The sequence below is a fragment of the Oncorhynchus kisutch genome, linkage group LG14 (assembly GCF_002021735.2).
Source record: "Oncorhynchus kisutch isolate 150728-3 linkage group LG14, Okis_V2, whole genome shotgun sequence".
Taxonomy (NCBI): domain Eukaryota; kingdom Metazoa; phylum Chordata; class Actinopteri; order Salmoniformes; family Salmonidae; genus Oncorhynchus; species Oncorhynchus kisutch.
This window is the reverse complement of record NC_034187.2, coordinates 77613040-77627173: the sequence shown is the minus strand read 5'-3', so window position 1 is coordinate 77627173 and position 14134 is coordinate 77613040.

Below are 14134 nucleotides of genomic sequence, written 5' to 3'. Positions count from 1 at the left end.
GAAGTGTCACGCAGACTCCTCCCCTGTGGCTGGTCGCCGGGTACACCCCCCAGTGCACTGTGGGACTATTGTTCCTCTGGAGCAGCTTTGTCCAGTCAAGCAACAATAACACACACCTAATGCCTCTCAGAGGTTTGTTCAGGTTACATAGAAGCAATCAGGACCTGTGGAAGTATGTGCCTGTGTGTCTGACAGCCATGTTTTAGGAACAGCCATTTTTAACAGGGTGCCAAGAACAGAGGTGTGTGTGTGCGAGAGAGAGAGGGAGGGCAGGGTGTTTGGAAGGGGCTAACAAGGCAAGACGTTGTTAAAGGTCTCTGGTTCCTGAGCCAGAGGCCCATTCTGGCCGTAACACCTGTGAATGAACTGATGTCATCCGGTAGTCACCAACTCGACCGCTCACCTCGTCAATCACCGCTGAGCTCACAGAGCTGGCCATTTCTCTCTCTCTCACACACACACACGGTTCCATGATTTGAGATAATCAGTAGATTGCACTACTGACCGTAGCCACCAGAGGTCACTGTGGGCTTTGAATTCCCCAACACTCTCTACAAAAACATTTCTCTCTTCAGGTCGCTTTCCCGTTTTGAGAGTAAAATGAAGTTTCCCCTTAGACACTGATCCAAGATCAGTTTTGTGTTATCCCCTTTAATGGTGAAGGTTATGATTTGGGGTGGGTGGTGATCCTCAGATTTTGGTGGTGTTGGTATTTATGGCATTGAAAAACATGAAGGTTTACATATGTGGGTAAGTATGTTACACTGCACATTATTTCATCAAATGAAATGTATGATAATGGTAAAACAACCTCCCCTCGACAGACAGTTCAAGACAGGTTTGATACAATCAATGCGTGTATGATGTCTGCCTGCTTTCCATCCTGCAGGGACTGGGCGGTCACTCATTGCTAACTGGCTGACACTCATTGCTCAGCCTGTAAAATCAGAGACATTTGAAAGGATAAACAGTGGAAAGTGGACACACTGTGAGGGCTGTCAACGTGAGACAAGAAGAGCTCCTGCTCTAGTTTACACCCACATACAGTATATATGCATTCTGTAGGCCTATAATGTGTGTCTATGCATCAGTGGAGGCTGCTGAGGGGAGGACTCATAATAACGTCTGTAACGGAGCCAATGGGATGGCAACAAACCATGTGTTTGATGTATGTGATACTATTCCACTCCAGCCATTACCACGAGCCCGTCCTCCTCAAATAAGATGTCACCAACCTCCTGTGCTATGCACTGTAGGCCGATAATGTGCACATTGGATAGTGAGAGGGGAGGAAATGGTTTTGTGCAGTCGTTCCATGTAAATCATTTGGCAGAATTAGAGCCGTGTACCAGGGGGATATACAGCTGGGATAGTGTGGACTGTTGCTGTGAGAAAACCTGTATCACTCTTCCACATGCGCCCAGGAATTTAGGAGTGCACATGCACATGCTCGCAGGACACAGTAGCAAACACACACACTCCTGTCTTCACTTCCTGACTCGAAAAACAATTGGACATGTTACAATTCATACTTGAAGGTCATTAGGTCTTAGAACTGTATCTGGGTTAGGAGTATATCTCCCCCCCTTCTCCCCACCCCCCTCTATCTGTCACCCCCCCCCCCTCTCTCTCTCTCTCTCTCTCTCTCTCTCTCTCTCTCTATCACCCCCCCCCTCTCTCTCTATCACCCCCCCCTCTCTCTCTCTCTATCACTCCCCCCCCTCTCTCTCTCTCTCTCTCTCTCTCTCTCCCTCTCTATCACTCTCTCCCCCCCTCTCTCTCTCTCGCTCTCTCTATCACTCTCTCTCCCCCCTCTCACCCCCCCCCCCCTCTCTCTCTCTCTCTCTCTCTATCACCCCCCCCTCTCTCTATCACTCTCTCCCCCCCCCCCCCCCCCTCCCCCCCCCCCCCCCCCCCCCCCCCCTCTCTCTCTCTCTCTCTCTCTCTCTCTCTCTCTCTCTCTCTCTATCACTCTCTCCCCCCCTCTCTCTCTCCCCCCCTCTCTCTATCACTCTCTCCCCCCCTCTGCCCCCCTCTCTCTCTTTCACTCCCCCCCCTCTCTCTCTCTCTTTCTCTATCACTCCCCCCCTCCCCCCCTCTCTCTCTATCACTCTCCCCCCCCCTCTCTCTCTATCACCCCCCCCTCTCTCTCTGTGTCTGTCTGTCTCATGGTTGTTAAACAGCACACAGAAACACACACGAGGGAGAGAGCCTCACCATCATTCATATCCCAGACACACAATTTGTTCAGTCTGCCATCGTCACACTTCACTCTACATATGGCTCCCTATATTTTTCAATAAACTTTATTAGGACAGCTCCGGCAAGCAAGCAGCAAATGTTATATACCCGAGAGGATGCAGGCTGATAAAAGCAGCTAAACACCTCCATAGGGTCTTTATGGGAAACAAATGGAGAATAACAGTCTGTGACAGAGAAGGTTTAGCTAGTGCATGGATGGCCCTGAGATGGCCTATACTCTTATTGAATACCCCATCCTTCTTCCATCACCTGTCCATTCACCCAGGGCTGGCTCTAGCCTTTTGAGGGCCCTATGCGAGATTCTACACAAAAGTATAAAATAATACCCAATCAGCGTTGAGCTAAACTGTGATTGGTCCTGGCGCACCAAAAAAAAGTGTCAAGGGAAGCCAGTTTGGATTTGGCTTCACACCAATCACATCAAAGCTGAATGTCATTTACAGAAAAAAATGGAATTGTTGCTTCTCAGTGTGTCATTGTCCTTCGGTGGCAAGCTAGCTAGCTAAAATCTTCCCTATCCTAAATCAGCCATGCGTGGATATAGGGATTTGGACTTGTGGTTTTACATAATTCTTCATACTGGCTATTCTGATCCAGACATAGAATTAATATATTGTGCCCCTGGCCTGAGAGGATGGAAGTTCAAAAAGTAGCTAGATGTAATAGGCTAATATTAACTAGCTGGCCTGGCGCATTGTTGCCCATGAAAGGAAGTTAGGCTAGCGAGCAAGCAATTTAGCCAGTTAGCCAAGGACAACAAATACTAAAAGCACGTACTGTATGACAGAGTGATAGAGTGTTTTGTAAACATGAGGACGATGGCATTGGTGTTTCTTTACAAGTATGGTGAGTCAACACGTTTCTTCTACTTGCACTGTCACACACACACACACACATACACACACACACACACACACATACACACACACACACACACACACACACACACACACACACACACACACACACACACACACACACACACACACACACACACACACACACACACACAAATCAGTTCCATGGACAGCGACATCATCTTCTTCAGCTTACGTTGATTGGACTAAATTATTTTTGGTATCTTTTAGTTGTCACTGTATTAGACTAAGCAGAGGTGATTTGAAAGTTAAAATGGTGCTGGAATGGTGGAGGCAGCTCCTGTTTCCTTTGCAACGTGTGGTAATTCTCCGTGGTTATAAATCAATGGTTGTTTAGTAGTCTGAAAATGTCGGAAGTGTTCCCTTGGTTTACCATGCTGTTGGTCATGTAGCTGTTAGTTACAGACATTATGTTTTGTGATGAAACAAAGGTGTGGTTGAGTTTATTCTGCCACTGTGTCTTCTTATTGTCTCGGCCTTTAAGCCTATTTATTACGGTGTCAAGGCATATGAACTAATAGGTTATAGAGCAAACAACACAATTATCACAACACATAGGTTGTAGTATAACTTTTCTGGCTTCCCAGTGATTTTGCCCACACATCGCTACTGTTAGATAGCTGGCTAGACTAATTTACCAATCTAAACATTGCTCGCTGACATGGCTAATTGAGTCACTGTCAGTGACTGACATAGCAAGAGAAATCTTGCTGATGCACAGCCACATTACGAACTTGCACCTTGTGTATTCTACTATTCTAACTCTCAACAGTAAGTTGAGACCTGAGTCTCAACTTTGAGTTCCTAAAAAAATGATAAAATAATAATTATAATAATTATATATATATATATATATATATATACACATTACATTTGGAAAGTATTCAGACCACTTCCATTTTTCACATTTTGTCGTTTTCTAAAATGTATTACATTATATTTTTTCCTCATCAATCTACACACAATACCCCATAATGACAAAGCGAAAACAGGTTTTTAGAATTTTTTGCTAATAAAAAATAAAATAAAAAATACCTTAGTTACATAAGTATTCAGACACTTTGCTATGAGACTTGAAATTGAGCTCAGGTGCATGCTGTTTCCAATGATCATCCTTGAGATGTTTCTACAACTTGATTGGAGTCCACCTGTGGTAAATTCAATTGATTGGACATGATTTGGAAAGGCACACACCTGTCTATATAAGGTCTCACAGTTGGCTGTGGGAGCAAAAACCCAGCCGAAGGAATTGTCCGTAGAACTCTGAGACAGGATTGTGTCGAGGCACAGACCTGGGGAAGGGTACCAAAAAATGTTTGCAGCATTGAAGGTCCACAAGACCACAGTGGCCTCCATCATTCTTAAATGGAAGAAGTTTGCAACCACCAAGACTCTCCCTACAGCTGGCTGCCCGTCCAAACTGAGCAATCGGGGGAGAAGGGCCTTGGTCAGGGAGGTGACAAAGAACCCGATTGTCACTCTGATAGAGCTCCAGAGTTCCTCTATGGAGGTGGGAGAACTTTCCAGAAGGACAACCATCTCTGCAGCACTCCACCAATCAGGCCCTTGTGGTAGAGTGGCCAGACGCAAGCCACTCCTCAGTAAAAGGAACATAAAGGCCCGCTTGGAGTTTGCCAAAAGGCAACTAAAGGACTCTCAGACCATGAGAAACAAGATTCTCTGGTCTGATGAAACCAAGAATGAACTCTTTGGCCTGAATGCCAAGCATCACATCTGGAGGAAACCTGGCACCATCCCAACGGTGAAGCATGGTTGTGGCAGCATCATGCTGTGGAAATATTTTTCAGCAACATGGACTGGGAGACTAGTCAGGATCAAGGGAAAGATGAACGGAGAAAAGTACAGAGAGATCCTTGATGAAAACCTGCTCCAGAGCATTCAGGACCTCAGACTGGGGCGAAGGTTCACCTTCCAACAGGACAACGACCCTAAGCACACAACCAAGACAACGCAGGAATGGCTTCGGGACAAGTCTCTGAATTTTCTTGAGTGGTCCAACCAGAGCCCGGACTTGAACTTGATCGAACATCTCTGGAGACACCTGAAAAGAGCTGTGCAGCGACACTCCCCATCCAATCTGACAGAGCTTGAGAGGATCTGCAGTGAAGAATGGTAGAAACTCCCCAAATACAGGTGTGCCAAGCTTTTAGCGTCATACCAAAGATGACTCGAGGCTGTAATCACTGCCAAAGGTGCTTCAACAAAGTACTGAGTGTAACGGCGTTCTTCGTTTGTTGAAAGAGAGTCGGACCGAAATGCAGCGTGGTGGTTACTCATGACTTTAATGAAAAAAGTGACACATGAAATAACTAATAAATACAAAAACAACAAACGGAACGTGAAACCTAAATACAGCCTATCTGGTGAAACTACACAGAGACAGGAACAATCACCCACGAAATACAAAGTGAACTCAGGCTACCTAAATACGGTTCCCAATCAGAGGCAACGAGAAGCACCTGACTGCTGATTGAGAACCGCCTCAGGCAGCCAAGCCTAACAACACCCCTAATCAGCCGCGATCCCAAATACTACAAACCCCAATACGAAACACAACACACAAACCCATGTCACACCCTGGCCTGAACAAATAATTAAAGAAAACACAAAATACTAAGACCAAGGCGTGACACTGAGGAAAGGGTCTGAATACTTATGTAAATGTGATATTGCTGTTTTTTGTTTTTCATAAATTAGCAAACATTTCTAAAAACCTGTTTTTACGTTGTCATTATGGGGTATTTTGTGTAGATTGAAAAAGCAATTTAATCCATTTTAGAATAAGACTGTAACGTAACAAAATGTGGAAAAAGTCAAAGGGTCTGAATACTTTCTGAATGTACCGTATGTGTGTATATGGGGCCCTGAGTGACCACTTATGTTGCGTCTGTCTGGAGCCGGCCCTCCATCTATTCTGGATCTATTCTACCCTGTCTATCTTACTGTTTTATTTGCTCTCTTTCTTTCAAGCCTTGCCAAAGAGTGAGGGGAGTCAAATGAGAGATGGACAAAATGAGAAATGGACAAAATGAGAGATGGACAAAATGAGAAATGGACAAAATGAGAAATGGACAAAATGAGAGATGGACAAAATGAGAGATGGACAAAATGAGAGATGGACAAAATGAGAAATGGACAAAATGAGAGATGGACAAAATGAGAGATGGACAAAATGAGAAATGGACAAAATGAGAGATGGACAAAATGAGAGATGGACAAAATGAGAGATGGACAAAATGAGAAACGGACAAAATGAGAGATGGACAAAATGAGAGATGGACAAAATGAGAAATGGACAAAATGAGAGATGGACAAAATGAGAAATGGACAAAATGAGAGATGGACAAAATGAGAGATGGACAAAATGTGAGATGGACAAAATGAGAAATGGACAAAATGTGAGATGGACAAAATGAGAAATGGACAAAATGAGAGATGGACAAAATGAGAGATGGACAAAATGAGAGATGGACAAAATGAGAGATGGACAAAATGAGAAACGGAGGAACATTCTAAATAATCCCACCTTTGGGGATATCAGAAAACCGTGAATATCAGACATGCTCTGGGAACGCTGCAGATCCTTCCATGGTGAGAAGTGTTCTCTCATTCTCTCAGGTGAGGTAAGGCTGGGAGCATCCCGGGTTTTCTGGACTTCTCTTGAGCCTGTCTCGTGTCTGGACAGTGGAGAGAGGTGGAAGATGATAGGCGTATGGACATTTTTCCGGATGACGCTTCGTGTGTTTCTGGGAAGGAGATTATGCACTAAGACAGTGAACAGCTTGTTTCCAGTAATAAGGAATCCCAGACCAGGAATCTCAGGCAGTTGGCAGGGAAGTGGAAGGAAGAGGCATGTCTGATACCATCTTCTGATTTTAGGAGATAAATACAGTCCACTTGGAAAGGGATGCAGGTGTGTTGGAGTACATAGGCAGAAACGGATTTTCCATACGGCAGTCGGGCAAATGCCAGATGGGCCTGATTCATCTTTAGCCCAGTGTACCGGTCTAAATTGGGGGCTTTGCACAGAATGATCATTATTTGTCTACTAACGAGGCCTCAAGGGGAAACATAGGCTAGAAATGTGTAGGCTGATCACTGTATATAGGTAACATGATTTAACATCATCGTCCCATCTTCACGGCTTTCTTTGCATATGTACGTCCTGCAGAGCTTTGCTAGTGAACAGTGAGAGTTCCTCATCTAAACCATGTGGTGCAGAATTCACACCTTACAAGATGACATGAAGTCTACAGATCTAGAATTGTCTGTCAGAATGAAGTCATTGCTGAGAATGTTGTCCAGTTGGCGTTGTCATAGATACTTATTCATATGTTATGAACAAGCGTTGCTTATTGGAAGGTCTGAGACTGTGTTGAAATAACAACAGACATCTGCTACTGTATGATCCACCTGCAAGGCCTTTCAGGAGATGAATCATCACCCACATCCTGGCCAAGTACAACCTTGCTTTGGTGACTAAGGCTAAGACCAGTAAGCCAGACAGAGATTTTGTGTCTGGAAAATTACCAATTGTGCCAATGGTTTCACAACGGGAGTCACCTGTTGACAGATGATAGACAGCAGCCATGATTCTCCATTAAAAAACCCACATTATGTTAACCTCAGTGTTGGCCACAGCCTGATAGAGACCTTCTCCAAACCTAAGTCTGATGGACCTAATGTAGGGTCCTGAGTTTGCCCTGGTGAGGTCACATGATTAGGAACAACTCAATATTGTTCAGTGTTTGAAGGTGATTGTGTGCTTCCAAAATGATATTATTTTCTCTATAAAGAATAGGTTTCACAGAGATGGTATTCAATTATACATGTGTAATATGTACTAATATCTAATTATATGATGGGGTGACATTTGACACGCTGCCATTTTGTGTTCATATGTGAATAAAGACAAATATCCCCAAGTTATCATGCAATATCAAACTGTATCTAGTATGCGTGAGAGGTAAGATAAGGAGTGATCTCCGGGATGTATCCATGGTTTGACTACAGCTGCCGAGAGGCCAACCTGTCTGATACATTGTTTATATTTCTCCTCTTTCTCTTTCTTCCCAGCTGTTTGGATGCTCACTGCTAAGCTGCCGTCCCTCTGGTTCCAATATCCCCCTGATCTGTTGTTCCTCCTCTTTCTCTTTCTTCCCAGCTGTTTGGATGCTCACTGCTAAGCTGCCGTCCCTCTGGTTCCAATATTCCCCTGATCTGTTGTTCCTCCTCTTTCTCTTTCTTCCCAGCTGTTTGGATGCTCACTGCTAAGCTGCCGTCCCTCTGGTTCCAATATCCCCCTGATCTGTTGTTCCTCCTCTTTCTCTTTCTTCCCAGCTGTTTGGATGCTCACTGCTAAGCTGCCGTCCCTCTGGTTCCAATATCCCCCTGATCTGTTGTTCCTCCTCTTTCTCTTTCTTCCCAGCTGTTTGGATGCTCACTGCTAAGCTGCCGTCCCTCTGGTTCCAATATCCCCCTGATCTGTTGTTCCTCCTCTTTCTCTTTCTTCCCAGCTGTTTGGATGCTCACTGCTAAGCTGCCGTCCCTCTGGTTCCAATATCCCCCTGATCTGTTGTTCCTCCTCTTTCTCTTTCTTCCCAGCTGTTTGGATGCTCACTGCTAAGCTGCCGTCCCTCTGGTTCCAATATCCCCCTGATCTGTTGTTCCTCCTCTTTCTCTTTCTTCCCAGCTGTTTGGATGCTCACTGCTAAGCTGCCGTCCCTCTGGTTCCAATATCCCCCTGATCTGTTGTTCCTCCTCTTTCTCTTTCTTCCCAGCTGTTTGGATGCTCACTGCTAAGCTGCCGTCCCTCTGGTTCCAATATCCCCCTGATCTGTTGTTCCTCCTCTTTCTCTTTCTTCCCAGCTGTTTGGATGCTCACTGCTAAGCTGCCGTCCCTCTGGTTCCAATATCCCCCTGATCTGTTGTTCCTCCTCTTTCTCTTTCTTCCCAGCTGTTTGGATGCTCACTGCTAAGCTGCCGTCCCTCTGGTTCCAATATCCCCCTGATCTGTTGTTCCTCCTCTTTCTCTTTCTTCCCAGCTGTTTGGATGCTCACTGCTAAGCTGCCGTCCCTCTGGTTCCAATATCCCCCTGATCTGTTGTTCCTCCTCTTTCTCTTTCTTCCCAGCTGTTTGGATGCTCACTGCTAAGCTGCTGTCCCTCTGGTTCCAATATCCCCCTGATCTGTTGTTCCTCCTCTTTCTCTTTCTTCCCAGCTGTTTGGATGCTCACTGCTAAGCTGCCGTCCCTCTGGTTCCAATATTCCCCTGATCTGTTGTTCCTCCTCTTTCTCTTTCTTCCCAGCTGTTTGGATGCTCACTGCTAAGCTGCCGTCCCTCTGGTTCCAATATCCCCCTGATCTGTTGTTCCTCCTCTTTCTCTTTCTTCCCAGCTGTTTGGATGCTCACTGCTAAGCTGCCGTCCCTCTGGTTCCAATATCCCCCTGATCTGTTGTTCCTCCTCTTTCTCTTTCTTCCCAGCTGTTTGGATGCTCACTGCTAAGCTGCCGTCCCTCTGGTTCCAATATCCCCCTGATCTGTTGTTCCTCCTCTTTCTCTTTCTTCCCAGCTGTTTGGATGCTCACTGCTAAGCTGCCGTCCCTCTGGTTCCAATATTCCCCTGATCTGTTGTTCCTCCTCTTTCTCTTTCTTCCCAGCTGTTTGGATGCTCACTGCTAAGCTGCCGTCCCTCTGGTTCCAATATCCCCCTGATCTGTTGTTCCTCCTCTTTCTCTTTCTTCCCAGCTGTTTGGATGCTCACTGCTAAGCTGCCGTCCCTCTGGTTCCAATATCCCCCTGATCTGTTGTTCCTCCTCTTTCCTATTTTTTATTATTATTAGTTTTTCTCCCCAATTTCCTGGTATCCAATTGCTGGTAGTTACTGTCTTGTCTCATCGCTACAACTCTCGCACGGTACTCGGGAGAGGCGAAGGTTGAGAGCCATGCGTCCTCCGAAACACAACCCAACCAAGCCGCACTGCTTCTTAACACAGCGCGCGTCCAACCCGTAAGCCAGCCGCACCAATGTGTCGGAGGAAATACCGTGCACCTGGCGACCTTGTCAGCGTGCACTGCGCCCGGCCCGCCACAGGAGTCGCTAGTGCGTGATGAGACAAGGACATCCCTACAGGCCAAACCCTCCCTAACCCGGACTACGCTAGGCCAATTGTACCCCGCCCCATGGGCCTCCCGGTCGAAGACCGACTGCGACAGAGCCTGGGCTCGAACCCAGAGTCTCTGGTGAAAGGTTTCCTTTTGATGACCATGACTATAATGATACAGGTTTGACCCATTCTATCATAATGCCTTGGTTTATATCTTTATTTGATCTTCTCTCTCTCTCACTCTCACTCTCACTTGACAGAGAATGGGAATGGGACACTATTAGTATTTTAGAGGCTGTCAGTATGGTTGAAGGAGACACTATTGGTATCAGAGAGACTGTCAGTATGGTTGAAGGAGACACTATTGGTATCAGAGAGACTGTCAGTATGGTTGAAGGAGACACTATTGGTATCAGAGAGACTGTCAGTATGGTTGAAAGAGGCACTGTTATTATCTTAGAGACTGTTAATATGGTTGAAAGAGACACTATTATTTTCTTAGAGACTGTCAGTATGGTTGAAGGAGACACTCAGTATTTTAGAGACTGTCAGTATGGTTGAAGGAGACACTATTAGTATTTTAGAGACTGTCAGTATGGTTGAAGGAGACACTATTATTATCTTAGAGACTGTCAGGATGGTTGAAGACACTACTCGTATCTTAGAGACCATCAGTATGATTGAAGGAGACACTTATTATCTTAGAGACTGTAAATATGGTTGAAGGAGACACTATTCTTTTCTTAGACTGTCAGTATGGTTGAAGGAGACACTATTAGTATTTTAGAGACAGTCAGTATGGTTGAAGGAGACACTATTTGTATTTTAGAGACTGCCAGTATGGTTGAAGGAGAAACTATTTGTATTTTAGAGACTGTCAGTATGGTTGAAGGAGACACTATTTGTATTTTAGAGACTGTCAGTATGGTTGAAGGAGACACTATTTGTATTTTAGAGACAGTCAGTATGGTTGAAGGAGACACTATTTGTATTTTAGAGACTGTCAGTATGGTTGAAGGAGACACTATTTGTATTTTAGAGACTGTCAGTATGGTTGAAGGAGACACGATTAGTATTTTAGAGAATGTCAGTATGGTTGAAGGAGACACTATTATTATTTTAGAGACTGTCAGTATGTTTGCATCCCAAATCACACCCTATACCCTATTTCCACTACAGGCTTGTCCCATCACTGCAACTCAGATACGGGACTCAGGAGAGGCGAAGGTCGAGATCCGTGCGTCCTCCGATACACGACCCAGCCTCCTGACACAGTGCCCGTTTAACCCGGAAGCCAGATACACCAATGTGCCGGAGGAAACACCTTACAGCTGGCGACCGCGTCAGCCGCACAGGAGTCGCTAGAGCGCCATGGGACAAGAACATCCCTGCCGGCCAATCCCTCCCCTAACCCGGACGACGCCCCATGGGTCTCCCGGTTGTGCGCCGCCCCATGGGTCTCCCGGTCGCGGCCAGCTGTGATAGAGCCTGGAGTCGAACCAGGATCTCTAGTGGCACAGCTAGCACTGCGGTGCAGTGCCTTAGGCCACTGCGCCGTTCGTGAGGCTACTATGCCCTACTTTTAACCAGACTCTATGAAAGTGCACAACTTTTGAACAGAGCCCATAAGAGTAGCGCACTATGTCAGGAATAGGGTGGGAATTGGGACACAGCCTACATCTGTGAGTGTAACTTTCCATATAAAACACCCTGAACTGTCCGGATGGAGAATGGAGGGAAACAGGGATATAATGGGTGAGATGAGGATTTGAACAATGCTGAATGTGGTAGACATGTGTGACTGGAGACATAGATGCCTCAATCGCTCTTTTGTGAGTGTGTGTGTGCATGCGTGTGTGTGTGTGTGCGTGTGTGTGTGTGTGTGTGTGTGTGTGCGTGTTCATGCGTGCGTGTGTGTGTGTGCATGCGTGCGTGTGTGTGTGAGTGTGTAGATGGGCTCTACCCCAGGGTACTGTGGGTTAGTGTCACGTCTATTCCCACTCCCCCTCTCTAACCACCGGTCCTAGCAGCCCATTTTTACACACCCCTTGGCAACCCTCATTAGGCACACGTGCGCTGCATCATTAAACACACCTGGACTCAATCAATACTCTGATTACTTCCCCTTTATCCAGCAGTCCCTAGCATCCCTCGTCAGGCAGTTCTGTGTTCATGTCCAGACTCTACTTTTGTTTTGTATCATTCTACGTCCATTATTATTAAAACTCACTAACTGCACATGCTTCCTGACTCCCCTACGTTACAGTTAGAGAGAGGCCCTGTATCACAGTAATTTCTCTCCACATATGAAAGGAGGTTTTTACTATAGCTGCATTAAGACAGGTCAGAGGTGTTACCTGATCTGAGGGACTGTGTCAACTGATCTGTTTATATGGATGAATACTGAGGGACTGTGTCAACTGATCTGTTTATATGGATGGGATTACAGAGGGACTGTGTCAACTGATCTGTTTATATGGTTGAATACTGAGGGACTGTGTCAAATGATCTGTTTATATGGATGATTAACCCTAACCCTGTTAACACTAACCCTGTTAACACTAACCCTGTAAACCCTATTAACCCTGTTAACCCTGTTAACCCTATTAACACAAACCCTGTTAACCCTGTTAACCCTGCTAACCCTATTAACACTAACCCTGTTAACCCTATTAACACTAACCCTGTTAACCCTGTTAACCCTATTAACCCTGTTAACCCTATTAACCCTGTTAACCCTGTTAACCCTATTAACCCTGTTAACCCTGTTAACCCTATTAACCCTGTTAACCCTATTAACACTAACCCTGTTAACCCTGTTAACCATGTTAACCCTATTAACACTAACCCTGTTAACCCTGTTAATCCTATTAACCCTGTTAACCCTGTTAACCCTATTAACCCTGTTAACCCTATTAACCCTGTTAACCCTATTAACACTAACCCTGTTAACCCTGTTAACCCTATTAACACTAACCCTGTTAACCCTGTTAACCCTATTAACCCTGTTAACCCTATTAACACTAACCCTGTTAACCCTGTTAACCCTATTAACCCTGTTAACCCTATTAACCCTGTTAACCCTGTTAACCCTATTAACCTTATTAACCCTGTTAACCCTATTAACCATGTTAACCCTGTTAACCATATTAACCCTGTTAACCCTGTTAACCCTATTAACCTTATTAACCCTGTTAACCCTATTAACCATGTTAACCCTGTTAACCCTGTTAACCCTATTAACCCTGTTAACCCTATTAACCCTGTTAACCCTATTAACACTAACCCTGTTAACCCTGTTAACACTATTAACCCTGTTAACCCTGTTAACCCTATTAACCCTGTTAACCCTATTAACCTTATTAACCCTGTTAACCCTGTTAACCCTGTTAACCCTATTAACCCTGTTAACCCTATTAACCCTGTTAACCCTGTTAACCCTGTTAACCCTATTAACCCTGTTAACCCTATTAACACTAACCCTGTTAACCCTGTTAACCCTATTAACCATGTTAACCCTATTAACCCTGTTAACCCTATTAACCCTGTTAACCCTATTAACACTAACCCTGTTAACCCTGTTAACCCTATTAACCCTGTTAACCCTATTAACCCTGTTAACCCTATTAACACTAACCCTGTTAACCCTGTTAACCCCTGTTAACCCTATTAACCATGTTAACCCTGTTAACCCTATTAACCCTGTTAACCCTGTTAACCCTATTAACCCTGTTAACCCTGTTAACCCTATTAAGCCTATTAACCCTGTTAACCCTGTTAACACTAACCCTGTAAACCCTATTAACCCTGTTAACCCTGTTAACACTAACCCTGTTAACCCAAATTAATCCTGTTAACCCTGTTAA